The 17182-nt window shown below is 41.8% G+C and overlaps 1 long non-coding RNA gene across 1 annotated transcript in view; it reads right to left on the bottom strand.

Moving 5' to 3' along the window:
• Positions 1-15000, bottom strand: part of LOC143818124 (uncharacterized) — a 145624-nt gene extending 130624 nt beyond the window's left edge. The window contains exons 1-2 of the long non-coding RNA XR_013224329.1: positions 14961-15000; positions 4446-4498 (exon numbers count right to left, since the gene is read on the bottom strand). This is a non-coding gene — a long non-coding RNA (uncharacterized LOC143818124). The remainder of the gene's footprint in view (positions 1-4445; positions 4499-14960) is intronic.
• Positions 15001-17182: the final 2182 nt, after the last annotated feature.

Below are 17182 nucleotides of genomic sequence, written 5' to 3'. Positions count from 1 at the left end.
ACGGATCAGTCATATGACGGATGAAACGGAAGGCCATCCGTCACAATCCATCACTAATATAAGTCTATGAGAAAAAAAAAAACGATCCAGCACCAACTTTTGCTGGATCCGTTTTTTTCACAAAATAACGGATTGTGATGGAAACAAAAAGTCTGAAGTGTTAAAGAGGCCAAACAGTGCATGGCAGACAATCCCTGTATGTTCTACAGAGCGTCAGAATTGCAGGGCAGAGACCCGAGCTCCCACCGAATAATCCCGGAAATGCTCGGTGCTCGCCGAGTACACCTAGAACAGTGATTCTCGGGTGAGTAACAAGCAGTGGTGAGCACGTTCGCTCATCTCTAGTTACGCCTTGTCACTGGCTGTTGGGCTCAGACAACTTGGCCAATTTGTGTGCTAAGTACCTACACTTTTTTTTTTTTTAATTATTTAAGAGAATTTTTTGAAAATATAACATAACAGCATCCTATAGAGTAACCAACAGTGGCTGATCACAGAATAAACAATGAAGATTTGTATTACACGGTTGATCCAGAGGATAACGAATATAGCATTACATCGAGATGAGGAACATTCAGATCAAACAGCAAGTGAATAGCCAGGTAGATACCAAAAAAAGAATTGTATAAGCAAGGGGGAAAACAGTATTCCAGGAAGTAAGAGCAAATGGTTATAGAGAAGTCTCCAACAAGACCGAAACCGTATCTTCCGGAGACCTGTAAGAATGAGTCAGTAAGACACAAAAGGTAATTAGAGGCAAACACACATCTTGCGAGCAGACAATAAAAGCATAGCAGAATAACTAAATAAGTTGTTAGTTGAGGTCGGGCTCCGCACCTTGGCTCTAGTGGAGTCTAATGATTGAGGAAGGCTCAGGAAGTGAATGGGCAATGAATGAGTGTATGACATTCATGGGAGGGGGTGGTCAATGCTAACCCAAGGTCCCCAGGAAAGTAGAATTTTTTCATGTGTGTGTGATTCCCAGCTTGACAATTCTTCCATTCTATAAATATCTTGGACTTTATTAATCCACTCGTTCAAAGTGGGGGGGGGACGCTTGTCTCCAATGAAGTGAAATCAGATGCTTTGCCGCTGCCAACAAAAGAGGGAGTAAATCATGTTTTGGGGGTTTAAACACGTGTGTAGGGAGCGAGAGTAAAACTTCTTGAGGTGATAGATCCTGTGTAATCAAGCTTAAGTGACGGAGGTATTTATTAATATCTAACCAGTATTTGGAGATAATAGGGCACATCTAAAAAATATGTGACAGGAAGCCCACCGAATTTGAACACCTCCAGCATAGAGGAGAGGAAGATAAACCCATGTTCCATAATATTTCGGGTGTTCTATACCAGCGTGATAGAATTTTAAAGGAGTTTTCCTGTAGCGAGATACATCTTGAGAGGCCGTGGGAATTACTCAAAATTTGGTTTGATTCTTGAGGGGACAAAGAAAGCTTTAATTCTGATTCCCATGAAGATAAATAGAGTGGTTTGAACTAAGTGGGTGGACAAATGAGGTTAGCGTACATTTTTGAAATTAGCTTGGAGGGAGGAGATCTAAGGCCTACTAAAAATTCTAGCCAGAGCCACTCAGAGTTATTTTTTTGTACTGATTTGAGTTTGGAAAGTATAAAAGTTACATGGTGCTTTTGTAGAAGGTCGTGGGGTCATCTCTTGGCATCCCTTGGCCAAGCATCTATACAGGGGATTTGGTTGGAAAGGAGGTGTGAGATTGGAAGGTTAGGTAACGAGTCCCAAAGACCAAAAACATCAGTGTAATTGGGGTCAGTAAGCCAAGGGATGATCTTCAGTGGGATATTATCTAAAAAGTAGCAATGAGGTACTTTGTTAGGAACTAGAGAGCGTCGAATGGCTAAGGTGTTGTGAGTAATAGCATCGAGTGAGTGAGAGGGAGGAGCACAGGAGGACCATAGAATGATATCAGCATTATTACCCATCAGAGTGATTTCGAAGTTAGGAGTTTTAGGATCTATAATAGACTTAACCAGACGTAACCATCTAGCAAGGTGAATTGCGTGGTAGTAGGTCTTAAAGTTGGGAGGCCAAGTCCACCTTTATTTTTAGGTAGATAAAGAATTTTAGGGGGAAGTCTGGCTCTTTTAGATCTACAAAGATAATTTGCAACCAATTTAATCACGGAGGTGAAGAAAGAATTAGGGATAGGGATGGGGACCATATTCATTACATAAAAATTTTTGGGGAGAATGTAGGATTTGATAACATTAACCCTCCACATCCAGGAAAGATAAGGTAAGTCATAAGATTTGAGTAGAGTTTGTATCTTGGTTAGTAAGGGTAAAAAGTTAAATTTAAAGAGTGAAGTAGGGTCTGTAGGGTCTGTAGCGAGATATATCCCTAGGAATTTTAATTTCTCTGGGGGCCAGTTAAAAGGGGTAGTTTGTTTAAGTATCTTGGATACTTTAGCTGGAATTGAGATATTCAAAACTTCCGACTTGTTCATGTTGATTTTAAAGTGTGAGACAATACCAAATTCATTAAATACATTTAAAAGACTGGAGAAGGCTGTTTTGGGATTCGAGATCAAGAGAAGAAGGTCATCAGCAAACGCAGCTGTCTTGAATTCATATTGGCCCACGGTTAAGCCTCTAATATCCAGTTCTTGCCTAATTCTCTGGATCAAGGTCTCCATCACCAACACGAAAAGGGAAGGGGAGAGAGGGCAGCCCTGTCTAGTTCCATTTCTGATCCTGAAGGAATTTGAAAATTAACCATTCACTCTGACCTTAGCAGATGGAGTCGTGTAAAGGGTCATGATAGCCTCTATGAATGGAGGAGGAAACTCAAATTTTTTTAAGGTGCAAATCAGATAGTGCCAGCTGATTCTATTGAAGGCCTTCTCGGCGTCTGTCGACAGAATGGCAAGGGGGATGCCAGAGTGCTTAGCATGAGAGATAGCCAGAAGAGTTTTGATAGAGTTGACCTTACCCTCTCTTCCTCTAACAAAGCCAACTTGGTCAGGATGTATTAGTGTTTCTAGAACACCATTAATTCTGGCAGCCAGAATCTTTGCCCATAATTTTAGATCGGTATTGAGCAAGGAGATAGGCCTATAATTACTACAGAGGCCGCTGTCTCTGCCCTCCTTGGGAATAACAGTGATATACGCCTCTAGGGATTGAGTAGGAGGACCCTTCCCTTCCAGAAATGAGTTGAATAGGACAACTAGGTGGGGGAGAAGAATGTCTGAAAACTTTCTGTAGTAACTCACAGGGAAACCGTCTGGACCTGGGGTTTTGTTATTTGGTATGGTTTGAAGGTAGTCTTTAATTTCTTGAATAGTAATTTTAGAGAGAAGAGCTAAGTGATCCTTGGGGAGGACTTTGGGGAGGGAGAGGGGAGCTAAGAAACTGTGGATCCTGTCCTCAGCAGCAGGGCACTCTCTCATAGGTTCAGGTAGGTCTAGATTGTAGAGTGATTCATAATATTGTCTAAAAGCTTCAGCAATCTTGTCGGAGCCAGCCACTCTCTTGCCCGCCTCGGTGTGAATATGTTTTAAAAACGTTCTCCCTCTGTTTTTTAGCATAGGAAGCAATAGAAATTAATTCCCCTCTGAGGACCGCTTTATGGGCTTCCCATATATTAGGGGTGAGTTGGTTCTTAGTGTTGTTTTCAGCAAAATACTGCAATAGTACGGTTTTTATTTTTCCCATATTATCTGGAGAGTCCAGAAGAGATTCGTTTAATCTCCAAGTTAAGGCAGGTCGGGGTAGTGATTTGATAATGAGATCCATAAAGATAGGAGCATGGTCCGAGATGGAAATGACTCCTATATTGGTGTCTTTTATTAGTGGTAGGGCCTGAGCATGGATTAGGAAAAGGTCAATTCGGTGATATGAGGAGTGAGGAGGGGAGAAGAATGTGTAGTCTTTTGTGGTAGGGTGAGAAAGGCGCCAAGGGTCTATGAGTTGAAGGGTTTCTAGTTTATTCAAGAGTTTATGTCATAATGTGAGGGAGATGGGGAGGAACCACTAGAGGTATCTATCTCGGGTTGTAGTGTTAAATTGAAATCTCCCCCTACGATCAGAAGTCCTTTTTTAAAGAGTTGTAGAGTGTCTAATGTGTTTGTGATCCATTTCACTTGGTGAATGTTAGGGGCGTATAGATTCACAAAGGTTACCATAGTATTAGCAATCCACTTAGGCAATCTTTTAGTGAGAATGGTAGGCCTTTTCTAAGAGCTATACTCACTCCTTTAGGGGAGGAAGGACTACAGCTGTTAAACCAGATGGGATAGGGGGAAAAGGACGTATTTGGGACTCTACCGACTTTAAAATGGGTTTCCTGTAGGAAGATAATTTGTGAATGTTATCGTTTTAAAAGGGTAAAGATTTGGTTACGTTTAGCTGGGGAATTCAGACCTTTGACGTTGAAAGAAGCCAAGGTGACAGAGCCCGGACCAACCTGACTACTCGCAGTTAGCTTCATTCTTGAGGAATTCTGACTCAGCTGAGAACCTGGAAAAGGGAGAGAACAAGGTAATCAGCAAACTTTTTACAAACATAGGCTAGCCTAACATGGGGGGGGGGGGCTAGAAAGACCCAAACATAGGCGAGGGAGTCCAAGTTGCAAACTAGATAATGAGAGAAGGTAAGGGAAGGGGAGAGAGAAAAGGGAAAGAATTTGAATTGCAGATGGAGTGCAAACAGTAAAATTGCAGACATAGGATAAAGACATTTTGCCCGTAAAACTTTAGTAGGCAAGTAAAAACAGGAACAGTGCTTTTAATATTGTGAAATCAAGGTGGGTGTTTCTTGGGATCCTGCTTCTTGATTTTAGGGGAAGCGTGTTTCTTCTTCAAAGACCAATCCTGAGGTCTAGATATTGAAGGGAGAGTCCAGTTGGTGTCAATCGGCAACCAAGAAGGTAAATCAATCGGAGGGATGCCTAAGGAGTCCCAAGCATTCCAAAGGTCTTCCGGTGAGCGAATGGAAATTTGTCGGCCTCCTAAGTTGATAGCAAGGCCAAAAGGATACAGCCATTTATAGTTCAGATTCTTGGCTCTTAAAACTGACAGAAGGGGTCTAAGAATCCTTCTTTTTGCAAGAGTGGAAGGAGCCAGGTCCTGAAAAAGTTGGAGTTGTGAATTGTCATACAAGATTTTGTCCTGTTCTCTGGCACTTGCTAGGATGGCTGTTGTGTCCACATAGCTGAGGAGACCACAGATAACGTCCCTGGGGGGTTCATCCTGCTTTGGTTTAGGTCTCAGAGCTCGATGTACTCTCTCAATAGTGATTGTGGCAGCTCTGTCTTGGCTGATGAGATTGGCAAAGATATCTCGTATTACGTTTTCCAGAGCTTCATGTGCGAAGGACTCAGGGATGCCTCTTATACGGACGTTCTTCCTTCTGCTCCTGTTCTCCTGGTCCTCTGATGCTAGTAAATCAGCATAGAGGTGATGTTGTTGATTAATTATTTGTTCATTGAGACAGTTAAGAGCATCAACAGTCTCTGTATTGGCAGATTCCAAAGCTTCGACTCTGTGTCCCAGTTGTTGAAGGTCCGAGCGCACACCCGTCAACTCTTCCAAAGTGGGCTTCATATTTTGGGCCATTAATTTTTTCATAAAAGCTCTGGAGATAGGGGCGGGATCATCCATCATGGAGTTGATATCCGAGTCGTCTCCGCTGAGGTCAGTCTCCTCCAGAATATCAAAAGAGGTAGATTTTTTAAAGGATCTTCTTGCCGGGGACTGTGAGTTGTCAGATTTCTTCTTTAGATATTTGTCTAGATCCCCATGCACATTTTTTTTTTGTTCGTCTGCAGTGGCTTTGTTCGCTGTTTTTTCACGTTCTTTCTGAGATTTGACCATTGTGGGTGCTTTTAATGTGAGAGGCTTTGTTTACAACTTGTTCTGGATCACTGCGTTGAGAAACACGTGATGGTGTCTCCGCAGTGTTGGATGTTTTGATCTCCCCGACGTCATTCATCCTTATGTTTATTGTTTACAACTTGGACATATGTAAAACTGGTTAATTATGCATTGGAAGTTGCAGCGTAGTACCCAACATGTGCACTAGGTGCCGCTATAAGAGCATGAGAGAGCAAAAAAAAAAGAGAAAAAAGAGAAAAGAAAACTGATATGGCTGCATTGGTTTTAGAGGCAAAAAACAAAACAAAAAAAATGTAAATAAAATGAGTCCTGAAGCAGGTGAAAGGCCCAATGTAAGCTCCTTTTATTGTGGCTAATAGGGCGTCCTGAGAATGTCCAGCCCCAGCTCCAGCTAGATAAATAACAACAGAGGGTGTGAGTTGTTTACTTGAGGTAAAAGTAGCACCGCAGGAAGGAGACAGTGTGCTGGCTGGGCATAAGAACAAATCAGCGACAGTATATAGATTATTTATGGAAAGTGCAGAAAATAGCCATAAAGAGAAAATCATCCAGGTCCCTGCAGCTTCAGTCCAGGCGATGAAGGGTTAACGTATGCAGGACCAGCTATGCTGGATTATCAGGGGTATGCTATAATCCGGGTATGGGGCAGCAGGTGAGAAGGCCAGTGAGAGAAGCAGGGGGTACAGGTGATCCTAGCCCCGGCCTCAAGATCAGCAGTCGCAGCGGGCGGCAGCGTACTCAGTTGCAGAGCATAAGTCAAGATGACGCCGGCTGTGGTGGGAAACAATTCCAAGGCCCGCCTCTCTCCACACCGTGACTCCCGAGCGCCGACCAAGCCCGGGGCCACCAGACGAGGATCCAGCCCCACGTCTGACCGCCGAGCGTGCCACCCACACACCGGAGTGCGTCCCGCCAGAGCGGCAGCAAACAGGGAGCACGAGAGCAAGCAGCCACATCCAGAAAGGCGCGGCACCACCGGAGCCGCACATCAGTACCGCTGGAGCCGAGGGGGTGACAGGAGAGGTAAGCGGCAGGGCAAAGAGGGAGCGAAGGGGAGTGTATCCAGATCCGGGAACGACTGTACCTCCACAGGGTCTCCTCCGTCCACCAAATATGCTGGGGCCAAGGTGGCGCACACCCACTCACACGGCACCACGCTGCAGCTCAAATTCCCAGGCGGAGGTTGCACAGAAATAGGGGCACCGCTGGTATAAAGTCTCCCCAGGAGAAGTGTCGCAGTCCTGATCTTATAAAAGATCAAAAACAGGCTCCGGTGAGGAGTAAAAGGCCTTTGAAGGAAGGGTTGAGAAGGAGCTCCTGATGTGTGCGACTGATCTCTTCCGCAGTCAGGCCACGCCCCCAAGTACCTACACTTTTAACATGTTTTCTACAGCAGTAATGAAATTTGAATTTTATATATTCAATGTTTACATACTACAGCGTTAGAGTGCAGCTTTAACCTCTTAGTGACCAAGCCAATTTAGACCTTAATGACCAAGCCAAATTTTACAATTCTGTCCAGTCTCAGTTCATGTGGTAATAACTTTGGAATGCTTCAAAGTGAAGCATTAATTGGTTAGTTGTGTAGAAAAATATTTAGAATTGAGAGTCCTCAGTGGTTGCAACCACTGAAGACTCTCAATTCTAAATATTTTTCTATCTACTGGCTAACACGGTACCAAGATATTTATCTTTCCTGTATCAAATTAGTTGTGTAGAGGGACTCTCTTAGCTTGCAACTGTTCACACATATGTTTTTTGTTTGTAAGCACATGTCATTTTTTTAATATTTGCAGTACACACCCTGTTACTGAGCTCTCCTCTCATCAGCCTAAGGCATTTTTAAATAGATTTTGATCCTATCTGCCAAAATAATTGTAGTCTTTTAGCACAGAATAGGTTTCATGTTAGGTTTACGGTCCCAACAAAGTGGTATGGCTTGTCGCTTGCTGTTGGACTCACACAAATTGGCCAATTTGTGCGCTACATACTTTCATTTTTTAATATATTTTCTAGAGCAGTAATGCAGTTCCTATTTCATATATTTGATTTTTACACACTATAGCATTTCAGAGTGCAGCTTTAATCTGTTAGTTAATGAAATGGAAGAAAAGCTGTGATTGGTTGCTATGGACAAGAAGGCCAGTTTTACTTTTAGACAGTCTTGATAACAAATCCAATACATTTTTTTTTTCTGGTCATAACTATCTAGACAATCTGTTTTTTACCTAAACTCATATTGTCAACTACATTCATTGCAAAAATATATTATTACTCATAAGGAAAATGTATGGAATTTTATGGATGCCTCAACAACTATTTTGTGCAATTAAGTTATATAAAAAAAATTTCAATGTGTTTGGTGGAACATACTTTTTGTTTTTAATGCAAGGTTTTAAACCTCCATGTGTATTGACCCTCAGTGAATATAGTCTTTTTCTGGAACAATTACAATTATTTTTTATTTATGAGCTTTTTGTATTCTAGCCACCAATAATCTACTGTAGTACTGTATAACAAGCCTGAAGACCAGGGATTTATCAAGCTAATAAAATGGATGAAATTCTATGTTTTGTTAAAAGAATTTGAAAAAATACACTGTGACTTTCATCACCTAGCAGAGACCAAATTTTCACTTGCTTGCGTGTCTCTTCTCTTGGCATGCTAAGACCTGTTACCATTCCGGATCTCACCAGGACAGTGTGACTTTGATTTTTGACTGCTGGGCAATCTTTTTCACTAGATGGAGTGGATCAGAAGGTGGAAATTAGGTGTCCTTACATCTTCCCCTCTTTTAGCAATAAGGAATACATTGCTCTGGTGATTTCTGTTGAATGCTTATTATCAAATTACATGGTATTCTTTCTATCAATTATTTGTATTCAAATGAGACATAGAACTGAGACAGAGATATCATATACATAATTACCACTATAATAGATCATTTTAAGCTGACTTCTCAACTCTATACAAATTTAATGTGAAATTTGTTCAAGAAATGTGTATTTAGATTGCATGATTTATTTGTAGAATAACATATTATTGGTTAGTTATAGCAATATGCTATTTAAGTTATAGAATTTTACTCCTACACTCTATATCCTACGCTTAAGCAAGCCTAGCAGCAGCAAAATATCCAGGGATATGATCCAAGTCAAATAATCAATCTACAGACAACTGTTGATGTGTATTTACCACTCGTCAGCGCAGAGTAACATTTGGCTGAACTAAAATATTAGAATAACTTTTGTGTTGACTAGCTCTTTTTAATACCCTTAGTCACAGTGCATTTTTTACCTGTGATTCATGTAAAACTGCAGCATTTTCTGCAATACCTTTTAAAAACACCCCCAAAATGCAATGTGATTGCAGTGTGCGAGCACAGCCTTAGCCTCCAAGCTGGTATGTAAGACTACACAAGTAGCTGGCTGGCAAATTTTAGTCTATAGGGAGTCAAGCACACAGCAACAGCATATAACAACCCTCTGCCTTTGGATCGGAGATCCCACTGCGTGACGTGGGGTCCTGATCATTGGCATGGTGACTTGATATTGTTATGATGACATCTGGGTCACCAGACCTAGGAAACTTGCTGATCATGCCCAGTGCACGATGAGCAAGTTTGTCTGTCAGTACAGAGCTGACAGTCTCTACAGCATGGGGATGCTGCTGTATCCCCATGCTGTAGAAACGATCAGCCTGCAATTAATGACTGTCCTATAGTAGGACAAAGTAAAAAAGTTTAAATAATTGTAAAAATATAAAAAAAATCTAAAATAATAATAAAAAATCAAAAGATATTGTGTCGCTAAGTACATATTTCAATGGAAAAAAAAAAAAGTACACATATTCAGTATCGCCACGTCCACAATGACCCGAGCTATAAAACTGTCCCACTAGTTAGCCCCTTTAGTGAACACCATAAAAAATTAAATAAAAAACAAAGGAAAAAGCAATGCTTATCATCATCATGGTACCGATGAAAACGTAATTTTGTCCTGCAAAAAACAAGCTGCCATACAGCTCCATAAGTGGAAAAATAAAGAAGTTATAGCTCTCAAAATAAAGCGATGCAAAAATAATTATTTTTTCTATAAAATAATTTTTATTGTATAAAAGCACCAAAACATAAAAAAAGATATAAATGAGGTATCGCTGCAATTTGACTGAACAGAAGAAAAAAACTTCTGTATCAAACTTATCACACACGTAATGGCATAAACCACCCCCCCAAAAGAAATTCCTGAATTGCTGATTTGATTTTTGTTCATTCTGCCTCACAAAAAGCAGTATAGAAATTGATCAAAAAATGTCTTGTGCCCAAAAATGGTACCAATAATAACGTCAACTCCATTCACTAAATACAAGACCTCACATGACTCTGTGGGCCAAAATATGGAAATATTATATCTCTCAAAATGTGGTGATGCAAAAACAATTTTTAGCAATAAAAAGCATATTTTAGTGAGTGACAGCTGTCAAACATAAAAATCCAATATACAGGGGGTACGGAAAGTATTCAGCCCCCTTTAGATTTTTCTTTCTTTGTTTCATTGCAGCCATTTGGTAAATTCAAAAAAGTACATTTTTTTCTCATTAATGTATACTCTGCACCTCATCTTGACTGAAAAAAAACAGAATTGAAGAATTTTTTGCAAATATATATATAAAAAAACCCTGAAATATCATATGGTCATAAGTATTCAGACCCCTTGCTCAGACACTCATATTTAAGTCACATGCTGTCCATTTCCTTATGATCCTCCTTGAGATTGTTCTACTCCTTCATTGGAGTCAAGCTGTGTTCAATTAAACTGATAGGACTTGATTTGGAAAGGCACACACCTCTCTATATAAGACCTCACAGCTCACAGTGCATGTCAGACCAAAAGAGAATCATGAGGTCAAAGGAACTTGTCAAGGAGCTCAGAGACAGAATTGTGGCAAGGCACAGATCTGGCCAAGGTTACAAAATAATTTCTGCAGTACTCAAGGTTCCTAAGAGCACAGTGGCCTTTATAATCCTTAAATGGAAGAAGTATGGGACCACCAGAAGTCTTCCTAGACCTGGCTGTCCAGCCAAACTGAGCAATCATGGGAGAAGAGTCTTGGTGAGTGAGGTAAAGAAGAAATCCAAGATCACTGTTGTTGAGCTGCAGATTCAGTAGGGAGATGGGAGAAAGTTCCACAAAGTCAACCATCACTGCAGCCCTCCACCAGGCAAAGTGGCCAGATGGAAGCCTCTCCTCTGTGCAAGACATATGAAAGTCCACATAGAGTTTGCTAAAGAAAACACACGAAGGACTCCCAGACTATGAGAAATAAGATTCTCTGGTCTGATGAGATGAAGATAGACCTTTTTGGTGATAATTCTAAGCAGTATGTGTGGAGAAAACCAGGCACTGCTCATCACCTGCCCAATACAATCCCAACATAGTGGTGGCAGCATCATGCTATGGAGGTTTTTTTAGCTGCAGGGACAGGATGACTGGTTGCCATTGAAGGAAACATGAATGCGGCCAAGTACAGAGATATTCTGGATGAAAACCTCTTCTAGAGTGCTCTGCACATCAGACTTGGCCAAAGGTTCACCTTCCAAAAAGGCAATGACTTTAAGCACACAGCTAAAATAACAAAGGAGTGGCTTCAGAACAACTCTGCGACCATTCTTGACTGGCCCATCCAGAGCCCTGACCTAAACCCAATTGAGCATCTCTGGAGAGTCCTGAAAATGGCTGTCCACCAACGTTCACCATCCATCCTGACAGAACTGGAGAGGGTCTGCAAGGAAGAATGGCAGAGGATCCCCAAATCCAGGTGTGCAAAACTTGTTGCATCATTCCCAAGAAGACTCATGGCTTGTGGCCTACGAATGAGCACACTGGGACTGGGACACTGCTTGTCTGTAAAGTGCCAGAGCGAAACTGAACAGCAGCTGTGTTCTGACATGTGCTCTGCAGCACTTTACATATATTGAGTCGCATAGTATGGTTCAGGTGTTAACAGTCTGTGTAGGATTCCGTATGCTGATGTCTGTGGTCGCTCTGCTGGGGCACAGTGTGATTTATTGCAGGAGACTCAATTTTCCTGCATATTGGGTGACTCTGGAGCCAATGAATCCCACTAACAGTGCCAACTGATCTACATCAAACTCAGACTCCTGCAAAAACTCACAAACATTCTAAGCAGAGAGGCCTGATGACCAGAAAACAGAGAATCCTTTGTGAGCTTATCAGGATTTGAGCAGCATCCTTCCTGCTACCCCTTCACTCAAGACCTCCTGCCCTGGCACTATGATGACCTCATATTTACCACTGTGGTCTCGTTTACGAATCACAAGCTCCTCTATGGCAGGAAGAAGGGAAGAAGCAGAACCAGGAGCGCTGAGTGATGTCACTCAAGTAGATGCAACCCACAAAGTCTGCATCACTCTGATGTGCCAGGCCAGTACCTAAACATATTCAAATGTACAGTGTGGACCTGGACAGCATCTTGGGAACCAGCATATGCCCCTCTGACCCCTGACCAGTCTGCTCCTGCTCCACGCTCAGTGTACTAGATTGGTTTTCTGTCTTAGCTTAATATTCCAAGTTATGTCGCAAGGCCCATTAAAGGGTCAGACGTTGACTTATAGGTAATCGCTAAAACATTGTCTTAATAGACAACCCCAAATATTTGCATTTAGCAACTGAGAACTACTCCAAAATATAATATACAGCCAATCAACAGAAATCAGTGTATAATGATAGTAAAAAAATAATCATGCGTAAGAGGAAGTAGCATCATAGTATAAATGAAGCCTTGTTTTGTAGACAACAGAAATGCTTCCCTGGCTACATGTAGGAATCACAACAAAAACTGTAATTCTCAAAGTGTTAGAAAAGGAATAGTTGCTTTGAATAAGTAAAACAACAAAACGCCCAAATGTATGCCTTGATCTGGTCCATCAGTGGTTTTTTTGCTATTCATGTCTGTTTTAACTGGCTCTTTGATAATGATTTTACATGAGCTACATGTACTTATTTCTGCTCATTGACTTATAAGGTAGCTTCTTCCAATAGTTTTCTTTTCTCCTGGCGACAGAAAATTTGAAGTCTGATTTAGAAAAGCTTCTGTTATCTTTATATAATTTATAATGATGTGGTGTTTGAAATAATATAATCAGTTTTTTTCCAGCATGATGTTATTTACCCTAACATCATGCCATTTGGCCTCATCGTTGCTCATTCATGTCATGCTATCATGCACATGGACATGGTTTGCTGAAGGCACCAGTCACACAAATATGTATAGTTTAGTGTCTGGTTTGCAGCCTAAGATGTTGCCCATACAATTAGATCTCGCCAGCACTACATACATACACCCCACAGGGACAGACAACTCAATTTCCCAGGCCAACACTAGAAAGCTGGTCGATACTATTACCAAAATATGAAAGCTCGCAACCCACATGGATAAAGCTTGTACAGTGTCACACAGATACATGTATGGTGCATTGTCTGGTCTACAGTCTATCAGTGAAGCCCATCCTATTAGATCGGGAGGGTATAAGTGCACCCCGCAGGGACAATCACCCCAGTTTCTCCAGCTAACACTAAACGCACACCTCTTAATGAATTTGACACAACTTACTGCAGCACACAGTTTATCACGACTGGCTTATTAAATGCCAGTCTTGCTTTATTGAGCCTATATTCCGAGTCTCTTGACTATTCTAAAGGCCTCACACTAGATATAAAAGGACAGTAAATGGTTACTACATATTGTCATCCCTTGGTTCTGATCACAGATTCAGAAGATAGTGGTGAACTAGTGGCTGCAGAACTCAGGATACAGATTTATAAGGTATTGGCTACCGAATAGCCTTCTCATTAAAATCCAGTTGCAAACCTGTTGTGAATTTACCTTTTGGCTCCCTCTAGTGGTTACTAGTGTTTTTACTCTGGGTATGTCTTTCATCCCTTGTATGCTCACCTGGGTCGTTAGGTCAGGGGTGTTGCTATATTAGCTCCCTGGACCTTCAGTTCAATGCCTGGCAACGTTGATATCAGAGCTAATCTGTAGTGCTCTTGTCTTCTGATCCTGGTTCCTGCTTGATTAAGCTAAGTCTGCTTTCTTGCTTTTTGCTATTGTTTTTTGTTTGCATTTTTGTCCAGCTTGTACATAATCTGTATCCTATCCTTGCTGGAAGCTCTAGGGAGGCTGGAGTTCTCCCCCCGGGCCGTTAGACGGTTCGGGGGTTCTTGAATCTCCAGTGTGGATTTTTGTAGGGTTTTTGTTGACCATATAAGTTATCTTACTACATTCTGCTATTAGTGAGTGGGCCTCTCTTTGCTAAAACTAGTTCATCTCTGTGTTTGTCATTTCCTCTTACCTCACCGTTATTATTTGTGGGGGGCTTGTATCCAACTTTTGGGGTCTATTCTCTGGAGGCAAGAGAGGTCTTTGTTTTCCTCTTCTAGGGGTAGTTAGTCCTCCGGCTGGCGCGAGACATCTAGCGACCAACGTAGGCATGTTCCCCGGCTACTTCTAGTGTTGGCGTTAGGAGTAGATATATGGTCAACCCAGTTACCACTGCCCTATGAGCTGGATTTTTGTACTTCGCAGACTTGCTGATATCTCTGAGACCCTCGCCATTGGGGTCATAACACAAACCTCAATAAATGTATCAGTTTAACCTGTTTTCTGTGACAAAACTGATCAAACAGTTGCAAGATGCAGGTTGAGAATACTTTCCCAAAAAAAGTCTCTATTCAAAAATTGATGCTGACTGCTGCTTCTTCCAAACCCAGCAATTATTCAGATGAAATCAATTATCTAATCGCGGAAATTATTAATAGCGCTACCAATATACATTGAATAACTGTCAGGCAAATGTACACGTTTATTGCAATTGGAGAGTGGAATAAGATGCTTTCAGACATCTTTGGCATCAGCTGTAGGTGAATGAAAGTTTTCCATGCTGGTGGAGGATAACTTGGTTTTCTTGGATGCGACAAAGCCAGCAGATTAGCTAAATCCCTTCTCTGACAGTATATTGCAGGCTGGATATGTCAGTATTAATTTATTTATTTTATTATACTCACTTATGCAGCATCCTTAATCCCATGAAAATGTTTCCTTTTCTGGTATGTGTAATGCAGTGACTGCACATGCAGGGAATTGTTGACTCTGCAGAGAGAAGGAAATACATGCGGTCATCCACCGTTCGCAATGCAAAAACTTGACCGATTAAGAATACACACATTTTTTAAAAAAATTTAAGGATGAAAACGGCAATCATAGTCATAGAAGCAAAATGATTTTGGATTCATACTTTAATTTAATTTTAATATTTTTTGACCTTTCTGACATGTATTCCTTTCTGCCCTGCGCAAGGGCCAAACATAATGGGAAGTGTAGTATGCAGTGAGTTGAGAAAGAGTGGTCAGACATACTGTATGATCAGCAACCAGTCACTGTGCAAAAGCTTCACAGATTAAGGAGCACAAGTTTTCCTGGTAATGCAACAATTTCCATGACACAAAGAAATTTGAATTAAATTTGAGTGAAACTAGGAAAAGTCACCCCAGATGCAGTCATAATAAATTTGAATTTCACCCCAAATTAGGAAGAAGGTGAGTTGTATGGAAAAATTATGTATATAACACCATATATTTTTTTGAAAAAAAAATTGCATTATGTGCCCAAACCCGGCATGGACAAAGTTTTAGCACTACAAGTAATAGTGACTAGGTATCTTCCATAGAAGTGCTCATTATTCCACTAAAGGCAGTACAATAAAGGTAGTCTGCCATCAAATGGTGAACTTCGACATGTGAGTACAATTTGCACATAATTGAATGATTGACCACGTTTCTTGGGCACACAAATGGAGAACTGGCGATTCAACAGAGGTGGAGGAGGGGGTGTATGAAAAGCAGTAGGTGTTGATGAAGCTGATGACAAGGACAAGGTACTATTTATGCATGCAGACTAGTTGTTAGGGCTAGCAGAACGCACCAGATAATAAGAAAGATAGAGTAAGGTGCGTTCGCAGCCCGGGGTCCACCGTGCAGAGATGGAACCTGCTGCCAAGTAATGACGGACTATATGGCGGTACAATGTGGATACACTCATGGGTTAACTTCACCCTGTGTGAAGGAAGCGAACCCTGTAGTGTCACAGGGCCGCAGTACCGCACCAAGAGCGCAAGCAAGGAGCCTCAGAACTCAATCTCAAGACACAGGATTTGAGTCTATATAGACCTCTTGTGCTCGACACCGCAACTGGGGTGTCAGAGTGAACGAAATAATAATAAAGATGCACGAGAGTGTGTGCGGTGCCGCACTGGCGGACGCCACTAACCACCCAGGTTTGGGCCAGGAAAGCGCTGTGAAAGCGCACGGCGCCGCACTAGCGGTCACAGCAGTTAGATGCTGTATTGTGTGTCACGTGCTGATGGCTAAGTCGGGCGCTAGATAGCAATCATCCACCTTACGCGAGCAGTCATACACAAGGGAGGGGATAATTAATGAACGACTTTCACACATCAACACACACATGTTTACAAGTTTACACTAACGCATGGCCGTGCGGTCATGCAAAGCTTATATAGCTGCAGCATGAACAGGACCTTCCAAAAAAGGACCAATGGGAAGCTGCCACAGAAGTTGAGCACCTTCAGGACCTTCCTGCTGCAGTATCTGAGCATGTGACCCTCGATCTCCAACAGGAGATCTTGCCCTGGGCATGCTCAGAAGGGGAAAAGCAGGACTTAGTCCCAAATGCGTCTGCTCGCCACTGCCCAGCACTGGCTTCAATGGCAGAAGCTGGAAAAGCAGTAGTAACCCTATGCACAGAGTGGGACTGAGCAAGACGCTGGGACCGACATCTCCGCTGAGCAGACTCCACTGCAGCTGGAAAAGAATGGGAGACCGCAGCAGACATGGTTCGAGATTCCCCCTGTGCAGCGGCGGGAACTCGACTCCTAACACTAGTTACCAGAAAAAGTATAAGGGCTCATACCCATATGTGTGAAAAAAAACATTCCGATGTCAGGACCGAAAAAACAGGCAAGTGTCATGCGAGTTTCATGCGATTTTTTAAACAGAACATCCGTATGTCATGCATATGCAATCCATATGCAATGCATTTTTCTACGGAGATAGAAGGCACAAATTTCATTTGTGTGCTAGCCCTATATAAAGTCATTAAACATGAGTGATGGGGAGCACATCCATATTTTCATCAGGATTGAATTGTCAGATTTTTTTGTTTTTTCTGTTGGCATTAACACCAAGCAAGTATGGCTGCTAGGAATCTGAGT

The sequence above is a fragment of the Ranitomeya variabilis genome, chromosome 3, assembly GCF_051348905.1.
Source record: "Ranitomeya variabilis isolate aRanVar5 chromosome 3, aRanVar5.hap1, whole genome shotgun sequence".
NCBI lineage: Eukaryota > Metazoa > Chordata > Amphibia > Anura > Dendrobatidae > Ranitomeya > Ranitomeya variabilis.
This window is presented reverse-complemented; position numbering and strand designations above follow the sequence as displayed.